Genomic DNA, 20,762 nt, shown 5'->3' on the forward strand with positions numbered 1-20,762 from the left:
GTAGGGTCATGGTACCTTGTTGCCAACTTTTTAGTTTGCAGTGCTATCTTCTAAACTGCAGTGTTTTTTTTTTCACTAATATACATATGGATGCCATTGCCATTTTAAATTCCTATATGGACACCCTTGTTGAACATATGCATGTTGTTCTTTGAGCAAATCAGGAAGCTTATTTGAAAGTGAAATGCAAAGGCAGTCAGTTTGGACTGTGTGAAGTGGAGCATTTGGGTCATGAACTAAGTAATGGAAAATACCTTTCTCCTTTTGGGGATATGTTTGAAGGTACTCAGTAGTGAGTGATAGCAAAAGTGAAAAAAAAGTAGTTCTGGGTTCTTCTGTGTTTCATTGGTTACTCCTGTAGGTTTAAGCCACAACTTATCACTCAGAATTCTCCCCTCATTGATTTATTATCTATGAACATACACACATGTGCATACATAGAAAGAGATGCACATATCGTAGAGACAGACAGAGATACAAAAACAGAGAGGGGTACAAAGAGAGATACAGAGACATAGAGACATACAGAGATAGAGTGACTTCCAGGTTAAAAAAAATATGAAAACAAAAACCAATCAAAACAAAACAAAAAATCTTGTCAGGGGACTCTTCACTTTTGAGACATCTTTTGTGGACACAAATGTTTAAGATCAGAGGATTTAGCTGGTGCAGATGCACAAGAATAATGATAGACCCAAAGGACTTTATTTTTTTCTTAGTAGAAATTTGCTTCCCAGAGTACAGAGGTTGTCAGTGGTGCCAAAATGAGTTATCTTTCCTTTCAATTTGCTGTTGAGGGCCTGAGAAAGATTTGAAAACAATAATAATAATCACCACCAAGAATGATAACTTATGTCAACATTATCCTTTATAGAAACATTGTCACACAATGAATAGAGAGCTTAAAGTCAGGTAGACCTATATTCAGATCTTCCCTCTAACATGGGACATATCAATTAACTTAGATATTGATGGGTCTTCGGTGCTTCCCAGTGTATGAAATGCTATCTTCGTGATCACAGAAAGTACACCAAAATCCTTTGAAGCAGGAAGTACAAATATTATTATCTCTTTTACAGATGAGATAAATGATATTCACAGAGGTAATTATGTTCAGGTAAACATGGTTATTATTATAAAGCTACAACATTTATTCATTCAACATATATATGTGTACGTATAAGTATGTTTAAATAAATGTATTTATATACAAAGATGCATATATTCATGTAAGGCCTGTAATTTTGTCAATACTAGGGATCTACCAGTGAGGAACTCCCTCCAGTAATGCAGATCAATACCTTCTCAGCAATTTAGTTTGAAGTGATTTGCCCAAGGCCACACATCCAGGATATATCAGAGGGGAGACTTCAACCCAGGTGCTTTTGCTTCAGAAATCAACTGTCTATCCACAATAGAATGCTATCTCTCATATTCATCTCTAGTTCTATTTCTTGCTCTTTGTCCCTAGATCTTCATCTACTTCCATACTTCTATCTAAATGTATATCTTTATCTATGTAGGAAATATATGTTAGATCATGACTGTATTACTAGGCCCAAATGTGAGAGTTGGAAGAGATTTCATTAATAGTGGAACAAACACGCCCCTTATAATGCCTTTGATGAATGAAAACATAGCTTTTCCTTGAAAACAAACACTAGAGTTTTACAGCCTATTTTACTTCTGAATAGGTCTAATTGTTAGGAAAATCCTCATTACATGGAATCCATTTTTTTAATTTAACTTTGACACCCAAGGGGTTACTTAAATCTTTCAGATGTCTTCTCCAGGTGCTAAAGACCATGAAAATTAAGATTAAGGGTCTGGAGAGTAAGAATTAAACAGAATGGTCCAGCAGAATTATAAGATATTATTTTTGGTTTGTCCTAAGTGGGGGGAAATAGGATTGAAGCATCATTTTATCCAATGGAGGGAGAACAAAAGATGTTTTGATTTTTCTTTATCAAAGTGGAGGAAATATAAGACTAGCAGACTTTCTCCTTCCCTTTTGCAGGACTGAGGATAGCCCTGGTTTTGAGGGAAACAGATAAAAAGATGTCAGATATTTCTCTGAAAACTAGGGCTGCATTTTGCACATATTAAGTACTCAAAAAGTATTTATTTAATTTAATTAAATTGAGTTGAATTTCAAAAAAGAGCACACAAAAAGTTTAGACAAGATTGAATTACAAGTATCAAGAAATGGAGAAGTGGAGAAAGACACTAACAGGGCTAATGTTGATTACATTATTAGGAAGACCATAACTACCTATAAATAAAGGCAGTTAAGCTTTCTTTTAATCATCAACTTTTCTCTTTGGTTGTTACTTTAACCTCTTCTCCCTTTAATAATTGGAACCAAACCCTCACAGAAACTACCATCACCACAGAAAACATTTGTTAATCTTGAAATGCCCATACTCCAACTTTTAGTCTCCTAAGAAACAAGTGACCTCTAAATACTTTTTTCTTCAAATCAACTATACCATTCATTGGTGAATAATTTAGGAACCATAATATATGGGCAACTTTCAAGTCTGTGTTGTTACTTCCTAAAGACCTTGATAAAATTAATAATTTTTTCAATGTTTTTGGAAGGCTACTTATAAAGATTTCCTGGGTACAAACTTCTATGTCATCTAGTTGTTTACCATACAAATTAGCAGCACCTTTCAAAGCATTCTATCTTTCCTATGTTTTCCTATCGTTCAAGTTGTTCAAGTTTTTCAATAAGCATCAAGTCCATAAGTATTTATTGCTTTTCTTTGGAGGCAAGTGGGGTTAAGTGACCTGCTCAGGTTCACACAATAAAACATTTACCACTTATGGGACTACTATGTGATGAGATGTTGCTGTTTAGTTGTTTTCAGTCCTGTCTGACTCTTCCTGACCCCTTTTGGGGTTTTCTGTGCAGAAATATTGAAATGATTTGTCAATTTCTACTGTAGCTCATTCTACAGATAAGGAAACAGAGGCAAATAGGGTTAAGTGAATTGTAAATGGTCACACAGCTATTAAGTGTCTGAGGCCGAATTTGAACTTAGGTGTTTCTGGCTCCAGGTCCAGCACATTGTTTAGTGTGTAATCTAGTTACCTCACTAGGTGACATATACAGTGCTAAACTTTGGGAATATCAATACAAACTAAGACAAAAACAATCCCTGCCCACAAGATGCTAATAGGCAAATGAGGAAACAATAGATAAACAATTATGCACAAACAAAATGACACATACACACATACACACATATAGTGCATGCATAGAGATCTACATATATATCCATATACATATCTATCTATGTAAATTTATGAGGAGAGAAAGATGACAAAAATATTAAAATCATATGAATATGGATGTAGGCAATATAGAAGTAGATATAGATATAGATTTAGATGCAGATATAGATGTCTAGTTTGTACATAGCTGTTTTCATGTTGCCTGCAATTTGACAGTGAGTGCCTTGAGGACAGAGATTGTTTTAGCCTTTTTGTTTGTTTGTTTTGATATCCCCAGTGTTAAGCACTGTGTGTTATATAGTAGGCAAAAAAGTAATAAATTAGAGAGAGAGAGAGAGAGAGAGAGAGAGAGAGAGGTAGATAGATCAACACATACATACAATAAATTGGAGATAATCTTGGGGAAAGGAATAGGAATTAAATGAAATGAAAACCTCTTTCAGAATTTGGGATTTCAGTTGTGATTTGATAAAAAAAAGCCAGGGAATCCAGGAATCAGAGACAAGAAAGGGGATAATTCCAGGCATGGGACATAGCTGGTGAAAATGTATGGAATTTCATGAAAAAAGAAAAGATAATAGGTTAGTGTCACTAGATGACACTAGAGGAGAGTAAGAGGTAAGAAGACTAGAAAGATTAGAAGGGGTCTGGTTATTAAGATCTTTAAAAATTAAACCAAAAAAATTATATTTGATCAGAAGTCATTGGAGTTTATTGAATACATGGGTGATATGGTCAGGTCTGGGTTGTAGAAAGATTACTGAGTGGAGGATGAATTGGAATAAGGAAAGACTTAAAGAAGGAAGACTATCCAGAATGCTACTGAAATAATCTAGGAGTGAGGCAATGAAGTCTTGCAGCAGAGGGGTAGCAGTTTTAAAGTAGAGACAAGAAATATGTGAGAGATGTTAGAAAGTTAGAATCAATATAGTTTGGCAGTAGATTGCTTATGATACGAGGGGATGATTGAGACAAAGGAAAGTCAAGGATTTCACTTAGGTTGTGATTTGGAAGATGGTGACACCCTTGACAACAATAAGGTATTGAGGAAGATGGGAGGGTTTTTGTAGAATGAAGTTCAGTTTTGGGTATGCTGAATTGAATATGTCTATAGAATATCAAGTTTAATATGTTTATAAAAGATTGTGGAGACACTGGACATAAAGTCAGGTGAGAGATTAGGGTTGGCTAAACAGACCTGAGAATCACCTTCACAGAAATGTTAATTTAATTCATTGGAACTTAGAGATCATCAAGTGAAATAATCTAAATAAATAATATAAGTATTTCAGGAATTCTTACATTGGGGTAGAGTAGCTACAAGATAAATTTACAGCTGTAAATAGTTCTTACAGATATTATGAGGAGTATTAGTGACATAATGACAATGCTGAGATTTGAGATTATTTGTGGGCTTCATCTCTTCCTTCTATAATTTCCCTTCAAAGTTTTAAGTCAAATTTAAACTCTGTCATATTAGATGATTATAGCATATATACATAAAATGAAAATGAAGAAAATTAAAGAGAAAAGAAAAGAAACAGACTATGGGAGAAAGTCATTTCCTTAAGAAAATATATTTTGAAAATCATTAAAATTAACATAAGAAACAGATGGTGTGTATTTTGCAATGATTATCTCCTTACTTCAGAAAGGATAGGTGAAAATTCTGAAACATATGGTACCATGGAAAGAGCATAGTTTTTGGAGTCAAAAGACCAATGGTCAAATCTGCATTCCAAAACTTATTAATTATGTCATGGGCAAGCCACTTAAAAGCTCTGTGTCTCTGTTTCTCATCAATAAAATGGTGGTAACATTATCATACTCATGCTACCTATTTCACAAGTGGTTGTTGTCCTTTGTGCTCAAAGAGGACCAAAACAACATCACTATGTCATGGTAAAGTTACAGTGTGTCCAACTATGGTTGATCAGACCAATACAAGCCCAGGAAGGCTCCACCACACATCAGACACAAAGAGTTCAGATGAACATTTGGAATGAAGATGTCTCTAAATTTGCACATCTCATGTTTCTTTTGAGCTACTGCAATTCTGTTTTACTCATAAAGTATAGTGCCTACACTGATATTGGCACACCACTCTGGGTGTTCCCATTCCAGTGTCTCCCATGTCTCACAATCTATTCCAAAGTTCTTCAGAGAAACCTTGAGAGTAACCTTGTATTGTTTCTCCTGACTTCCATGTGAGGGCTTGCCTGTGTGCATGCATCAACTTCATCATCTAAATGTACATCTCCACAGGGTATACTGCCATGGTAAGTGAACTTATCCACAGCATTCAAAATTTCTCCATCGTTACAACCAATGGGTCCACGTATGTATGGTGCAGTGCTAACTGGTCCAAAATCTCTATTTTCCTGGTGTTGTCAGGCCAAAATTGACATAAGCAGTACAGAATAGATCCATACTCACTTCACAAGTATGTCATGAGGAAAGTGTTCTGTAAATTTTGAAATAGTAAATATGAATGAGTTGTGAATTATTTCACAAATAATCTTGATTGAGTGGGGGATTCTATAAATCAGATGATCTCTAAGGACCCTCATAGTTCAAAGTCCTATGACCAAATAAAGATTTATGAAGAGACTTCCAGTAATCCAGTGTTCTCTTTGTGAAAGTCTATAGAGACAGCAACATCCTGACCCTCTTCCCTAACTAAGTTAGCCTAATTTTTACTTAAAAGGTGGTGAAACCATAAGTGAGACATGATTGTCCAAGAGAACTTAATGGTCAGGCTATTCACATCACTCGAGTACAATATAATCACAAAGCATTTCAGATGATCTCTAATATTTGACTATCAGTATATCATGGGCAATTCAGATGCATAGAACTTCATGAAGCTGAATCAATCTTGATCTGTCTTCATTCATATTTTTATTCAATATCTTGACATTGTTATGGCTAACTAAATCTTTTATTAAATGTTGAATGCCTATGAATGTCACATTTTAATCAAAATAAATATTATAAATAATAATTGCTGACATTTGCAAAATGCTTTATAAAAATATTCTATCTATATTCTACAACAACCCTGTGTATTAAGCACAATTCTTATCTCCATTTTACAAATAAGGAAATGGCTTGTAAGTGGTTAAGTTACTTGCCTAGGATCACACAGTTAAAATACTTTGGGGCAGTATTTTAATTCAGGTCTTCATGACTCCAAATCCAGTACTTTGCCACTGTGTTATCTAGCTTCCTATGAAGAACATAAACTGTAGGAACACTAACTGGAATCAGGACCAGCAGAAATAAAAAGAAAATTCATTATCTCTTTCAAAAGTTATTTTTAAATCAAAAGATGAGGTAGTCTTTGGACAAAAAGGAAAAAAAATCAATAATTGTGTTCTAACAGTTTTACATTACAAACTCCTGGTTCTTATTCTCTTTTATTGGAAGCAGTAGATTAATTTATTGCAATATATCAACTTCCCTCATTATAGACATTAATGTTATAGAATTATTGCAATATATCAGCATTCCTTGTTATATATTGCCCAGAAAAAAAGTAATGGATTAATAGTGAGAAGATCAATATTTCAGGTCAGAGACCATCAGTTCAAATTCTGGCTTTGCCACGGGCATGTGGCAATGGACAACTTATTCAAAAATTGTCTGGGCCACATTTTCCTCATTTTCATAATGAGGGAGTAGAATGAGATACTCTCTAAGGTTTCTCTTCGAGTTTCTCTCTCTCTCTCTCTGAATATACACAGTATACACATATGTAGATATGTATCTATGCTTACATTTATATACATCTTTGTACGTGTGTGTGGAGACATGTTGCATATGTAATGTTGCATAACATTATATATTATATATAAAATAGTATATATAAATATGTATATACACATGTATATAATGTATATATGCATATATTATATATGTATGTAACATCATATATACACTGGGTTCAAATCTCACATCTGAAACTTATCAGCTATGTGATATATATGCATGTATATATTATGTACACATATGTATGTGTATGCATCAGCATGTTTGTGATATTATATAAGCATATAAATATATACAATATGTCCTTGTGTACATAATATGTGAGTCTATATGTATATATACTAGCTGCTTGCTTTCTGTCTCAGAAGAATGAGACCTCCTTGAGAACAGGAGCAATGTGTTTCCTGATCTTTGCATCCCTAGCATTTAGCATAGTGCCCAGCACATAGAAAGTGCTTAATAAATGCACTTTCTATCTGCCTAAGATTCCCTATTGTCCTTGGTTCACATTTATTTCAAAGAATAGAGAATAATTCCCAGAAGAAAATTCCTTTTCTTTAGCTCACTTTTGTCTCCACCTACTTAGAGACTCCTGTCAGTTCCCTTATAACAATAATGCCAAATCATTCATTCATTTGACATATAGTTTAAATGAATTTGCTATGTTGAAATGGAACATAATTTGTAATGCCATTAACATAGAGAAACTAGAATAGCCCAACCCACATCAGGAGGAGTCTGAATTTACAATGGATACAACTTTCTCTGAATCATGCCCCTGTGTACTCACAGTGTGAATAGTGACAATCAAAATTTGTTTTGGTAGAATATTAGTAAGCATTTAAACTGAAAGGTCAAAAGTAGGGAGAACATTAATTTACTGTGCTGCTCATTCTCCTTGCACTTGTATGGTATTGACTGGAACTCCAAGTATCGCTACTCCAGGAGCTGGCCACCTGTCAAGTGAATCTGTTGTTGAGAATCATAGCAGGTTGACCTTAGAAAATCCCTAAGATGCGCACATGGCATAATCTTCTGTTCCACATCTCTTTCTAATGAAAGACAGATGTATTCCTGTCAGTGAGAGAAAGCAATGCCACAAAGCATTGCATCTTGACCTTTAAAAGGTCCCAAAAGTCCACTATTAGAGCCTGACATTCAATTTCAGCCATTCCATTTATGCAGTCTGTTTTTCTTTGGCTCCCCAAAATAGTCTTTAAAACAGTGTAAAACATAACTCAAATGATAGGCATTGGGTAGTTGTTTCAGCAAGGTCTACATCTTTTATATATTTGAATTCATTTTGAAATAAATATATTGTATCACTCCACTATGATGTAAGGTACTTGAGGGAAAGGACTATTTTACTCTTGTCTTTGAATGTGTGTTTGGCACAGTGACTTGCATGTGTTACACAATGAAGTATTATTTAATGCTTTGAAATGCATTGAATCAAATTAAATTTAGTTATAAAGTAGTGGGGGAGGGTGAAGATAGCAACTTCAGCAATCAGACAACCTGAGTTTGAATCCCATATCTGAAACTTATCAATTATGTGCTCATTGGCAAATCACTTGGTCACGTTAGGCCTGAGTTTCTTCATTTATAAATGTGGACTGGATTTTGGCTTGTCCAATTTTTTTTTTGCTTAAAACATAGTTTTTTAGCATGATTCTTAAAGGAGTTCATGATTTTGTTTTTGTTATACATTCTTCATCAGGTCATTGTATATATGTATGTATGTACATATATGTGTATAGGTATACCTATAGCTATCTATCTATCTATCTATCTATCTATCTATCTATCTATCTAATTTCAGTCAGCATATCCATGAGTAGACACATTGTTGTCTTCAAATGACCCTCTCTTTTCTCCCCGTCAGAATCACGGATTCTCAAAAGATGGAAATGAGCTCATAGGCCACCTAGTTCATTCTTTATCTATGATTCCAAGATCCTGAGATTCACAGCACTATTCACTTATTTTAGATATTTTAGGTTTTGTTTTGTTTTGGTTTGTTTTTAATGAATAGCTTATACCTCCATAGTCCTTAATAATTTACTACAACCTTATCAGGTAGATAGTATGAGTACTAGTATCATTTCTACTTTACACATAAGGAATCAAGTAAACAACTTAATCCAAAATCCAACTCAGCCTGTACTTAGGCCTAGCTCTGTAGACTGCAAGTTCTGTTATTTTTTTCACTACATCATAATATATCCTAAGTGTTACATGGCAGTCATAACTTCAATTTCACTAAGTATCAGTAATGCCTATGAATTCATGGTGACCTCTTTGTTAAAAATTAAACTTATTTTATATTATTATTTATATTTCTCATATATACATATGCATACATGTATATATGCACATATGTGCATATACATGTGTGTTGTATGTATGCATATATACACAGTTAAGCCTAAGACTTTCATTTAGGCAGTTATTTTCTTCTGAGAAATGCTGACTACCTCCTGCCTTAATATGCTTTTCTTGTCATAATTGCTATTTTCTATAATTTCAACCTTCATGGCTTTTTTGCATTTTACTCTATTCCCCCATCTCTAAAATAATATAAATGACCCTTGACCAGATCAGTGACTATCTTGTCAAACACATTCTTCTTTAATCCTGGAGAGATATATGTTGTCCTTTGCCACAAACTTAATAATGTAGTTTCACACATCATAGTACAGAAAGGCAAATCCTATTCTCTGAAATTATCTATCTATTCAGCTATTTACTTCCCACATTCTCCTTCTTCCTCCAAAATCATGACCTTCAACTAAGAGATGAAAACATCAAGTGTACTCCCAAATCATCTAGTTTGCTACTGAAGATTTAAAAGTAAATAGGAATTTAATCCAGGTTTATTTTGCACCCCCTCCATTTTTAAACCCTGCATAAATTTGCAAAAATAGGGGAAATTGGATAAGTCTTAGTAGATACTTTACCATATCTCAGAGAAGTCCTCTTCTAGGAAGACTGCAATATTCCAAATAACCATATCAGGTCAATATTTGGTGTATCTCCAAACTCCTCATCAGAGACATCATATAACACTATCTATTTCTTCCTCCTCATGTCAGAAAACTACAAAAGTTTAGTAATCATCACTCATTTGTATGGGTTATGTGTATTCCCAGCTGCCCTCAGTAAAAGACACTCAAGTGACCACTGAAAATAATCTTAAAACTTTAACTTATTTTCTGTGCCTTTGAAGGCACTTGTGCACTACTTTATTGCTAGATTGTAGATGTGCTACTTAAGATTAATGAGTAAATGTTGTGAACAGAAAAGTGAGAAAATGTCACTTTATTTCCCTTAGTAACATAGTGGAAAGAACATTGCCATAGGTGTTAGAGACAAATATGGTCCAGGTTTTGTCATTAACTATCTAAGGAGATGACCAAGTAAATCATTTCATTCTGCTGGATCTCAGGTTCTTCATATGTAAAAGAAAGGATTCAGACTAGATGATATTATTTTTCAATATTTTTTATGAGTAAAATCTTCTTCACTTTTTTTTCATGTTCCAATTAGTTTTTATTTTTATTTAATATTTCACGTTATGGTATAATATGTTTATTTAGACTTTCCTAAAGTGTGAATTATTTCATTTTACTGTTAAAGTAATATGCATATTAATTACAAACTGTCTTCTCACCTTCACTACTTGTTAATTCTGAGAGAGTTTATTGCTATTTTGTCATGATCATATTTATATTAGTCTCCCCTTTTACACACATATGGATACATGCAAAATTATTATATTAGATTGTACTTCAATAAGCATTTTTTAATGTTTTTTGTTCCATTTTAAAAATGTTACAAATAAGATTTAATAATATTAACTTTCTATATTGTCAGGCCCACAGACTGAGGGGGTATTGAGTGGCTGATAAGAGGGGGATTGCAGGGATATTTATTGGTACTGAGGCAGGATTCTCTTGCTTTGCTTGTGCTTGGATCTGGGTCACAGTTCTGGGTGGCAATCCTTGGGTGGGGGCTGAGTGCTGGTGTGGTGGAGCTTGTAGTGGCTGTGAAGAGAGAATCCTCTTCACAGTTCCAAGACAGAAAATAGTGCTTGTGGTAACTCATAGACCAGAGTACAGGCCAGGAAAGGAAAAAAAAAAATACCTGGCCCTTGATCATAGCACCTTGGCAGAACTGAAAATGTACAGGTCCCTAGAAACATCTCTAAAAACAGCTGCACAAAACTCCAGAAGCATGGGACAGTACATTCTCCACACTGGAAGCAGACCCCTACCTTAACAAAGAGTTTATAACTCAAGTAATTGGCTGGGATCATGAGTAAGCGGCACAGAAATAAAATAGAATCTTGATTTGGTGACAAAGAAGATAAAAATCTACAACCAGAAGAAGACAAAAAAGTCAAAGCTCCTATATCCAAAGCCTCCAAGAAAAATATGAATTAGTCCCAGGCCATGGAAGAGCTCAAAAAGAATTTTAAGAAACAAATGAGAGAAGTATAGGAAAAACTGAGAGTGATGCTAGAAAAGCATGAAAAACAAGTCAACAGCTTGCTAAAGGAAACCCCAAAAAAATACTGAAGAAAATAACCCAAATGGCAAAAGAGGTACAAAAGGCCAATGAGGAGAAGAATGCCCTAAAAAGTTAAATTGGCCAAATGGAAAAGGAAGTGCAAAAGCTCACTTCAAAAAATTCTTCCTTAAAAATTAAAATGGAGAAAATGGAAGCTAGTGACTTTATGAGAAATCAAGACACTGTAAAACAAATCCAAAAGAATGAAAAATTAGAAAACAATGTGAAATATCTCATTAGAAAAAATGACTGACCTGGAAAATAGATCCAGGAGAGAGAATTTAAAAATTATTGGACTATCTGAAAGCCATGATCAAAAAAAGAACCTAGAAATCATCTTTCAAGAAATTATCAAGGAAAACTGCCCTAATATTTTAGAACCAGAGGGCAAAATAGAAATTGAAAGAATCCACTGCTCACCTCCTGAAAGAGATCCCCAAAAGAAAACTCCTAGGAATATTATAGCTAAATTCCAGAGTTCCCAGGTCAAGGAGAAAATATTGTAAGCAAACAGAAAGAAAAAAATTCAAGTATTGTGGAAACACAATCAGGATAACCCAAGATTTAGCAGCTTCTATTAAAAGGACCAGAGAGCATGGAATATAATGTTCTAGCAGGCAAAGGAGATAAGATTACAACCAAGAATCACCTACCCAGCAAAACTGAGTATAATCCTTCAGGGTAAAAAATTGTCAGTCAGTGAAATAGAGGACTTTCAAGCATTCTTGATGAAGGACCAGAGCTGAATAGAAAATTTGACTTTCAAATACAAGACTCAAGAGAACCATGAAGAGGTAAACAGGAAAGAGAAATCATAAGAGACTTATTAAGGTTGAACCATTTACATTCCTGGATGGAAAGATGATATTTGTAACTCATGAGACCTTTGTCAGTATTAGGGTATTGGAGGGAAAAAATTATATGTATATATTTATATACATAGATAGATAGAAAAATAGATAGATGATAGATAGATAAATAGATAGATCGCACAGGGTGTGTTGAAGATGAAGGGGTGATATCTGGAGAACAAAATTAAGGGGTGAGAGAGGATTATACTGGGAGAAGGAGAAAGGGAGAGGTAGAATGGGGTAATTTATCTCACGTGAAACAGACAAGAAAAGGATTTTATAGTGGAGGGGAAACAGGGGAAGGTGAGGGGGAATGAGTGAATCTTATTCTCATAGGATTTGGCTTAAGGAGGGAATAACATTTACATTCAATTGAGAATGGAAATCTATCTTACCCTACAGTAAAATAGGGCAGAAAGGGAACAAGAAAGCAGGAGGATGATAGAGGGGAAGGCATATTGAGGGAGGGGGTAATCGGAATCAAACACTTCTGAGGAGGGACAGGGTCAAAAGAGAGAATAGAAGAAATGAGGGTTGGGATAGGATGAAGAGAAATATACTTAGTTTTTCAGAACATGACTATTATGGAATTGTTTTGCATGACTACACGTGTATAACCTGTATCAAGTTGCTTGCCATTTCAATGAGGGTGGGTGGGGAGGGAGAAAGGAGGAAAATTTGGAACCCAAAGTTTTAAAAACACATGATAAAAAAAATTGTTTTCATATAGAACTGGGAAATAAGAAATACAGGAAATGAAGTATAGAAATCTATCCTGCCCCACAAGAAAATAGAAGAGGAAGGGGATAAGAGAAGGGGGGTGAGATAGAAGTGAGGGTAGGTTAGCAGAGGCGGTATACAAAATGCATGACATCTTGGGGTGGGGGGAGGGATGAGATGGGGAGAAAATTTGGAACTCAAAATCTTGTGGAAGTGAATGTTGAAAATTAAAAATAAATTAAAATAAATTAAAAAAAGAGATTGAAAGAGTCCACTGAACTTCTTCTGAAAGAGATCCCCAAAGGAAAACTCCTAGGAACACTGTATCCAAATTCCAGAGTCCCTAGGTCAGGGAGAAAATATTGCAAGCAGCCAGAAAGAAATAATTCAAGTATTGTGGAAACACAATCAGGATAACACAAGATAGCAGCTTCTATATTAAGGGACCACAAGGCTTGGAATATAATATTCCTGAGAGCAAAGGAGATAGGATTACAACCAAGAATCACCTACCCAGAAAAACTGAGCATAATTCTTCAGGGGAAAAAATGGATATTTATTGAAATAAAGGACTTTCAAGCATTCTTGGTGAAAATACCAGAGCTGAATAGAAAATTTGACTTTCAGATACAAGACTCAAGAAAAATATGAAGAAGTAAACAGGAAAGGGAAATCATAAGAGACTTATTAAGGTTGAACTGTTTATATTCTGCATGGAAAGATGATATTTGTAACTCATGAGTCCTTTGTCAGTATTAGAGTAGTTGGAGGGAAAAAATTATATCTGTGTATATGTATGTATATAGATGGATAGATAGATAGATAGATAGGTAGGTAGATAGATAGATAGATAATTAGATAGATAAAGGGTACAGGGTGAGTTGAAAATAAAAGAGTGACATCTAAAGAATAAAATTAAAGGGTGAGAGAGGATTATATGGAGAGGAGAAAGAGAGAGGTAAAATGGGATAAATTATTTCACATAAAACAGACAAAAAAGGATTTTACAGTGGAGTGGAAACAGGGGAAGGTGAGAGGGAATGAGTGAATCTTATTCTCATCACATTTGGCTTAAGGAGAGAATAACATACACACTCAATTGGGTATGGAAATCTATTTTACCCTACAGGAAAATAGGGGAGGGAGGAGGCAAGAGAGCAGGAGGACGATAGAGGGGAGGGCAGCTTGGGGGAGGGGGTAATCAGAAGCAAACACTTCTCAGGTGGGACAGGGTTAAAAGAGCAAATAGAATAAATGGGGGGTGGTATAGGATGAAGGGAAATATACTTAGTTTTTCACAACATGATTACTATGGAAGTGTTTTTGCATGACTACACAGGTATAACCTGTATTAAGTTGCTTGTCTTCTCAATGCGGGGGGTGTGAGGAGGGAGCAAGGGAGAAAATTTGGAACCCAAAGTTTTAAAAACAAAAGTTAAAAAAAGAATATTATTTATAATAAATATCTCTGATCATGTTAGGCCTGTGGAACAAAAACATTGATCTATACCTACTTTAAAATTTTTGCCATTTAAAAAAAATTGAGTTCCAAATTCTCTCTTCCCCTCAAGTCCTTTTTCCCCTTTAAAAAAAGCAAGTAACATGATATTGATTAAAGTTGTGAAGTCATACAAAACATATTTCCCTATTAACCATTTTAGGGAATATAACATAAAAAATAAGAAAGAAAAAGAAAGTGAAAATGTATGCTTCAATATAAACTCAGATTTCATCAGTCCTCTCTCTGAAGGTGATTAGCATGGGTCCTTAGGAATTGCATTGGATTGTCATTTTGATTAAAATAGCTGTCTTTCACAATTGATCATCTTTAGAGTATTCATGCTTACTGTGTAAAATGTTCTTTTGGTTCTGCTCCCTTCTCTTTGCATCAGTTCATATAAATTGTCCCATGTTTTCCTGAAACCATTCTGCTCATCATTTATATATATATATTTTAGAGCACAGCAGCATTCCATCACAATCATATAACAAAACATGTTCAGACATTCTTTAATTGATGGGTGTCTCCTCAATTTCCAATTCTTTGCCACTACTAAAGAGAGCTATTATGAATATTTCTGTACAGATAGGTCCTTTTCCATTTTCTTTGATCTCTTTGTAATATAGATCTATAGTAATGGTATTACTAGGTCAAAGGTTAAACATAACCTTTTGGACAAAGTTCCAACTTATTCTCTAGAATGGTTGGACTGATTCACAACTACAGAGTCTCCAATTTTATCATTTTTTTCTTTTCTGTAATATTAGGCAATTTGGTAGGGTGAAGTAATATCTCAGAGAATGACATGGACTATTTTTTCATGTGATTATTGATTGCTTTAATTACTTCTCAAAATTGCCTCTTCATAACTTTTTATCATTAATTAATTGGAGTATGGCTCACTGACATATTTCAGAAATGAGGCCTTCATCAGAGAAATTTGCTATAAAAAGTCTTCCCATTTTTCTGCCTTCTTTCTAATTTTGCTGCATTGGCTTTGTTTTTCAAAAACTTTTAAAAATTACATAATCAAATTATTCATTTTACTTCCTGTTATTGTCCCTAGCACTTGTTTTTTCATAATTTCTTCCCTTATCCAGAGATCTAAGAGAATGTTTTCCATGCTACCCTAATTTATAAGATTTCCATCTTTATGTCTAAATCAATTATCCATTTGCACCTTATTTTGGTGTAAGTTGTACAATGTTGATGTATTCATAATTTCTTCAAAATTGGTTTCCAGTTTTCCCAATTTTTTTTGTCAAACGGTGAAGACTTGCTCCAAAAGTTTAGATTTTTGTGTTCATCAAACACTAAAATACTGCAGTCATTGTTTATTGTGCACCTAAATTATGTCACTAATCCATTGTTTTATTTCTTAACCTTTACCAGATTGTTTGATAATTATTGCTTTGTAATATAGTTTGAAATCTGGTATTGCTGGCTGCCTTCATTAATATTTTGTTTCATTTATTACCTTTATGTTCTTGACATTTTGTTCTTCCATTATATTTTGTTATTATTTTTTTCTAGTTCTATAAAAATAATTCTTCAGTAGTTTGATTTTATGGCATTGAATAAGTAAATTAATTTAGATACAATTGACACTTACTATATTTAGTCTATGCAAGAGAAATTAATATTTCTCCTGTTGTTTAGATCTGTCTTCATTTCTGAGAAAATCATTTTGTAATTGCATTCATAGCATCCCTTGGTTCATCTTGGCAGTTGACTCATATATTTTATATTGCCTGAGTTATTTTAAATGGAATTTCTTCTATTTTCTGCTGGAGTTTTTTGTTATATATAATAATGCTGATGATTTCTGTCAGTTTGTTTTATATCCTGCAACTTTGCCAAAGTTGTTTAATTGTTTTAATAAGATTTTAGTTGATTCTCTAGAGGTCTCTAAATATACAATGATGTCGTAAACAGCAACAGTTTTATTTTTTCTCATTGGCTATTTTCATTCTTGAAATTTATTTTTCTTGTTTTATTGCTATATTTAGAATTTTAATACAATATTGAATAATAGTGTTGATATTGGATACCATTGCTTCACTTCTGATCCTACTGGGAAATTATCTAGTTTATCGCCATTATGGATAATACATATTCTTGATTTTAGATATACACTACTTATCATTATGATGCAGCTAAGTGGTGTGGCGGATAGAATGATGATAAAAGAGAGAAAAAGAAGATCAATAAATGGGGTATGCAATTAAAAAAATGGAAAAAAAGATCAAAATAAGAATCCCCAATTATATAGCAAAGTGGAAATCCTGAAAATCTAAGGAGACATTAATAAAATCAACCCTTCAAAATTAATTTAATAAATAAAACTATGAGCTGGTTTTGTGAAAAAAGATAACCACCTGGAGTATGAAGACCTGGGTCCAGATCCAACCTCAGACACTTACTAGTTTGTGATCCTGGGCAAATTACTTAATCATATTTGCCTCAGTTTCCTCTTCTGTAAAATGATCTGGAGAAGGAAATGGTGAGCTACTCCAATATCATTGCTAAGAAAATACTAAATGGTGTCATGAAGAGGCAGACAAGACTGAAATGACTAAATATCATTTTAATACAGTCTTCATTAATTCCTGTGCATTCTTGTTCTTTTAATAACAATAGGTATTGCATTTTTTCAAATAATTTTTCTGTATTTATTAAGATAATAATATAATTTTTGCTATTTTTATTGTTGATATGGCCAATTATGGGTTTAGTTTTTCCTAATATTGAAAGAGCTTTGCATTCCTGGTGTAAATGACATCTGATTGTGGAGTATGGTTTTTGTGACACATTGCTGTAATCTCTTTGCCAGTATTTTTCTTTTAATTTTTGCATCAATATTAATTAGGGAAATTGGTCTATAGCTGTCTTTCTCTGTTTTTTGCTCTTCCTGGTTAAGGTATCAGCACCATATTTGGTTCATAGAAGGAATTTCATACAATTGCTTTATTACCTGTTTTTTCAAATAGTTTATATAATATTGGAGTTAATTGTGTCATACATATTTGATAGAATTCATTTGTAAATCCATCTTCTTCTGGATATTTATTCTTAGGAAGCTCATCAAGGGCTTTTTCAATTTATTTTTTTCTAGGAAAGGCCTATTTAAATATTCCATTTCCTTTTATGTTAATCTGCAGCAATTTTCATTTTTATAAATATTCTTTCATTACACTTAGATTGGCAAGTTCACTGGCATACAATTGATCAAAATACTCCAAATTAGTACTTTAATTTCATCTTTATTGGTACTGCATTGGCTTTTTCAATTTTAATACTGGTATTTTTTTTTTCTTCTGTAAAAGTCAAAAGAATAGGTGGTTATCTTTTTTCACAAAACCAGCTCATAGTTTTATTTATTAAATTAATTTTGAAGGGTTGATTTTATTAATGTCTCCTTAGATTTTCAGGATTTCCACTTTGCTATATAATTGGGGATTCTTATTTTGATCTTTTTTTCCATTTTTTTAATTGCATACCCCATTTATTGATCTTCTTTTTCTCTCTTTTATTGATGTACCTGTTTGGAGATATACATTTTCCCCTAAGAACTTCTTTGGTTGCATCTCACAAATTTAAGATTGTTGTCTCATTGTTATTGTTTTATTTAATGAAATTATTAATTATGCCTATTATTCATTCTTTGACAAATTCTTTGTCAATTTGATTTTTTTGGTTTCCAATTAATTTTTATATATACTTTCATGGTCCTTTATTGAATATAAGTTTATTGCATTTTGGATTAAATATATATTTAATGTTTTTATTTTTCTTCATTTGTTTGTGTTTTTTTATGCCCTAATACATGGTTAATTTTTGTGAAGGTGCTATATACAGTTGAGAAAAAGTAGACTCCTTTCTATTCCCATTCAATTTTCTTCAGAAGGCTATTATAATCTTTTTAAAAAAATTTTATTAATCCCCTTAACTTGTTTCTTATTTATTTTAGAATTGGATTTTATCTACCTCTGAATAGATAGAGCTGATATTACCAACTAGTATATTTTTACTGCTTCCTCCTGTAATATGTTTAATTTTATTCTTTTTTAAAAATTTGGAGGAGAATCAAGATGACAGAGTAGAGAAAGATTTATTTGAGTTCTCCCAATATTCCCCTACAAACAAATTTAAAATTATGCTTTAAATCATATTCTGGAGTGGCAGAGTCAACAAAAAGTCAGAGTGAGACATTCGTCCAGCCCAAGTCAATTTAGAGAAAGAGAAATTTCTGACACAGGGCAGGGGAATACCCTGGAGGCCACATGAATGAAACAACAGTGACAGGACTAGGTGATGATGACAGAAAGCAGTAGCAACTTTGTCAATTCTTATGCCAGAAATAGTAAGGAGACCTGGTGAATGGTCAGGAAAAGATGAAAGGGGATCCTTTTGCTAACATTAAACACAAGACTAGTGAAGTGTGGTAACTGTTTATATACTGACTTCTGAGTTATAGTTCTAGGGCAGAGAAGAACAATTTTGGTTGAAAGAGGGCAGGAGAAGAGTTATATTATCACTTCTGGTATCAACAGATTAGGGAATCTGAGGAACAGTATCAGTTACTATTCCAGGAGAGCAGTATCAAATACAATACTAAGAGATCAAGGGCCCTACTTGTGTAAAAACCAGATTACAGAACAGGAGACCAGTGACTATTCCTCTACACAAATCACACCACTTTGGAAGCACTGAATACTTCCATTATCTCCAGAACTTGCTTTGAAAACAGCAGTGTGAAAAAATCCTAAAGCTTAAAACAGTGGAAGTGGAAGTGGAAACTCCAGCCTCGCCTCCAATGCCAGGAACAGAGTCCTTTAATACAAAGTTTCAAGTCAAGAAATAGGTGGAAACATGAGCAAAAGAAAAGAACCTTAGCATGAAAACATATTATGATGAATGAGAAGATCAAGGCACAAACTCAAAAGAAGACATTGAAGTCAAAACAACTACAAGAAAAGCCTCAAAGAAAAAAAATGAAGTGGACTTAAGTCCAATAAGATTTCCTTGAAGAGCTAAAAGAATGATTTTAAAAATCAAATAAGAGTGTAGATGAAAAATTTGGGAAAGAAATGACAGCAAAGAGAGCTAATAATAAAAAATAAAAGAAAAATAACAAAGTTATTAAAGGAGGCACAAAAAATACTGAAGAAAATAACACCTTAAAAAACAGAATTGGCCAAATAGAAAAAGGAAGTGCAAAAGCACATTGGAGGAAATAATTCCTTAAAAATTAATATTAGGTAAAGAAAAGCTAATAATTTCACAAGATACAAAGAAACAATAAAATAAAGATAAACCAATTAAAAATGAAGAAAATGTGAAATATCTCATTAGAAAACAACTGACCTATAAAATAGATTGAGGAGAAATTATTTACTATTATTGGACTACTTGCAAGCCATGTCCAAAGAAAGAGAATAGATATTGCCTTTCATGAAATTATGAAGGAAAACTGGTCCAATATTCCATAACCAGAATGTAAAATACAAATTGAAAGAATATATCAATCACTACTTCAAAGGGATCTCAAAATGAAAACTCCCAGGAATATTAAAGTCAAATTGCAGTGCCCCCAGCTCCAAGAGAAATACATCAAGCATCCTGAAAGAATCCATTCAAATATTATGGAGCCACAGTCAGGATCACACAAGATTTAGCAGCTACATCATTAAAGAAGTGGAGAGCTTGAAATGTGATATTCCACAAAAAAAAAAGGATTGATATTGCAACCAAGGATTGATATGTTTTTTACCATTCTTCCTCTCCCTTCCCCCTTCTAACAGTGAATCTTTCTCAGACGTCCATTTTTTGAGATCATCTCAACATAATCAAATCAATCCTATACACTCTGTTTATCTACAATCCTTCTAACTGCCTTAAAAGTGAGAAAGTCCTTTGGATTTACGTATGTGATCTTCCTATATAGGAATTCAAAAAAGTTTAACCTCATTAATTCCATTATACTTTATGTTTCATGTTGATCTTTTTATCCTTTTCTTGAGTCTTTCATTTTTCTATTTAGTTCTGTTTTATTTTTTCAATAAGGAATGCTTAAAAGCCCTTTCTTTGCTCAAATGTCCATTTTT

This window comes from Vombatus ursinus, unplaced genomic scaffold, assembly GCF_900497805.2.
Source record: "Vombatus ursinus unplaced genomic scaffold, bare-nosed wombat genome assembly UNPS02015255.1, whole genome shotgun sequence".
Lineage (NCBI taxonomy): Eukaryota > Metazoa > Chordata > Mammalia > Diprotodontia > Vombatidae > Vombatus > Vombatus ursinus.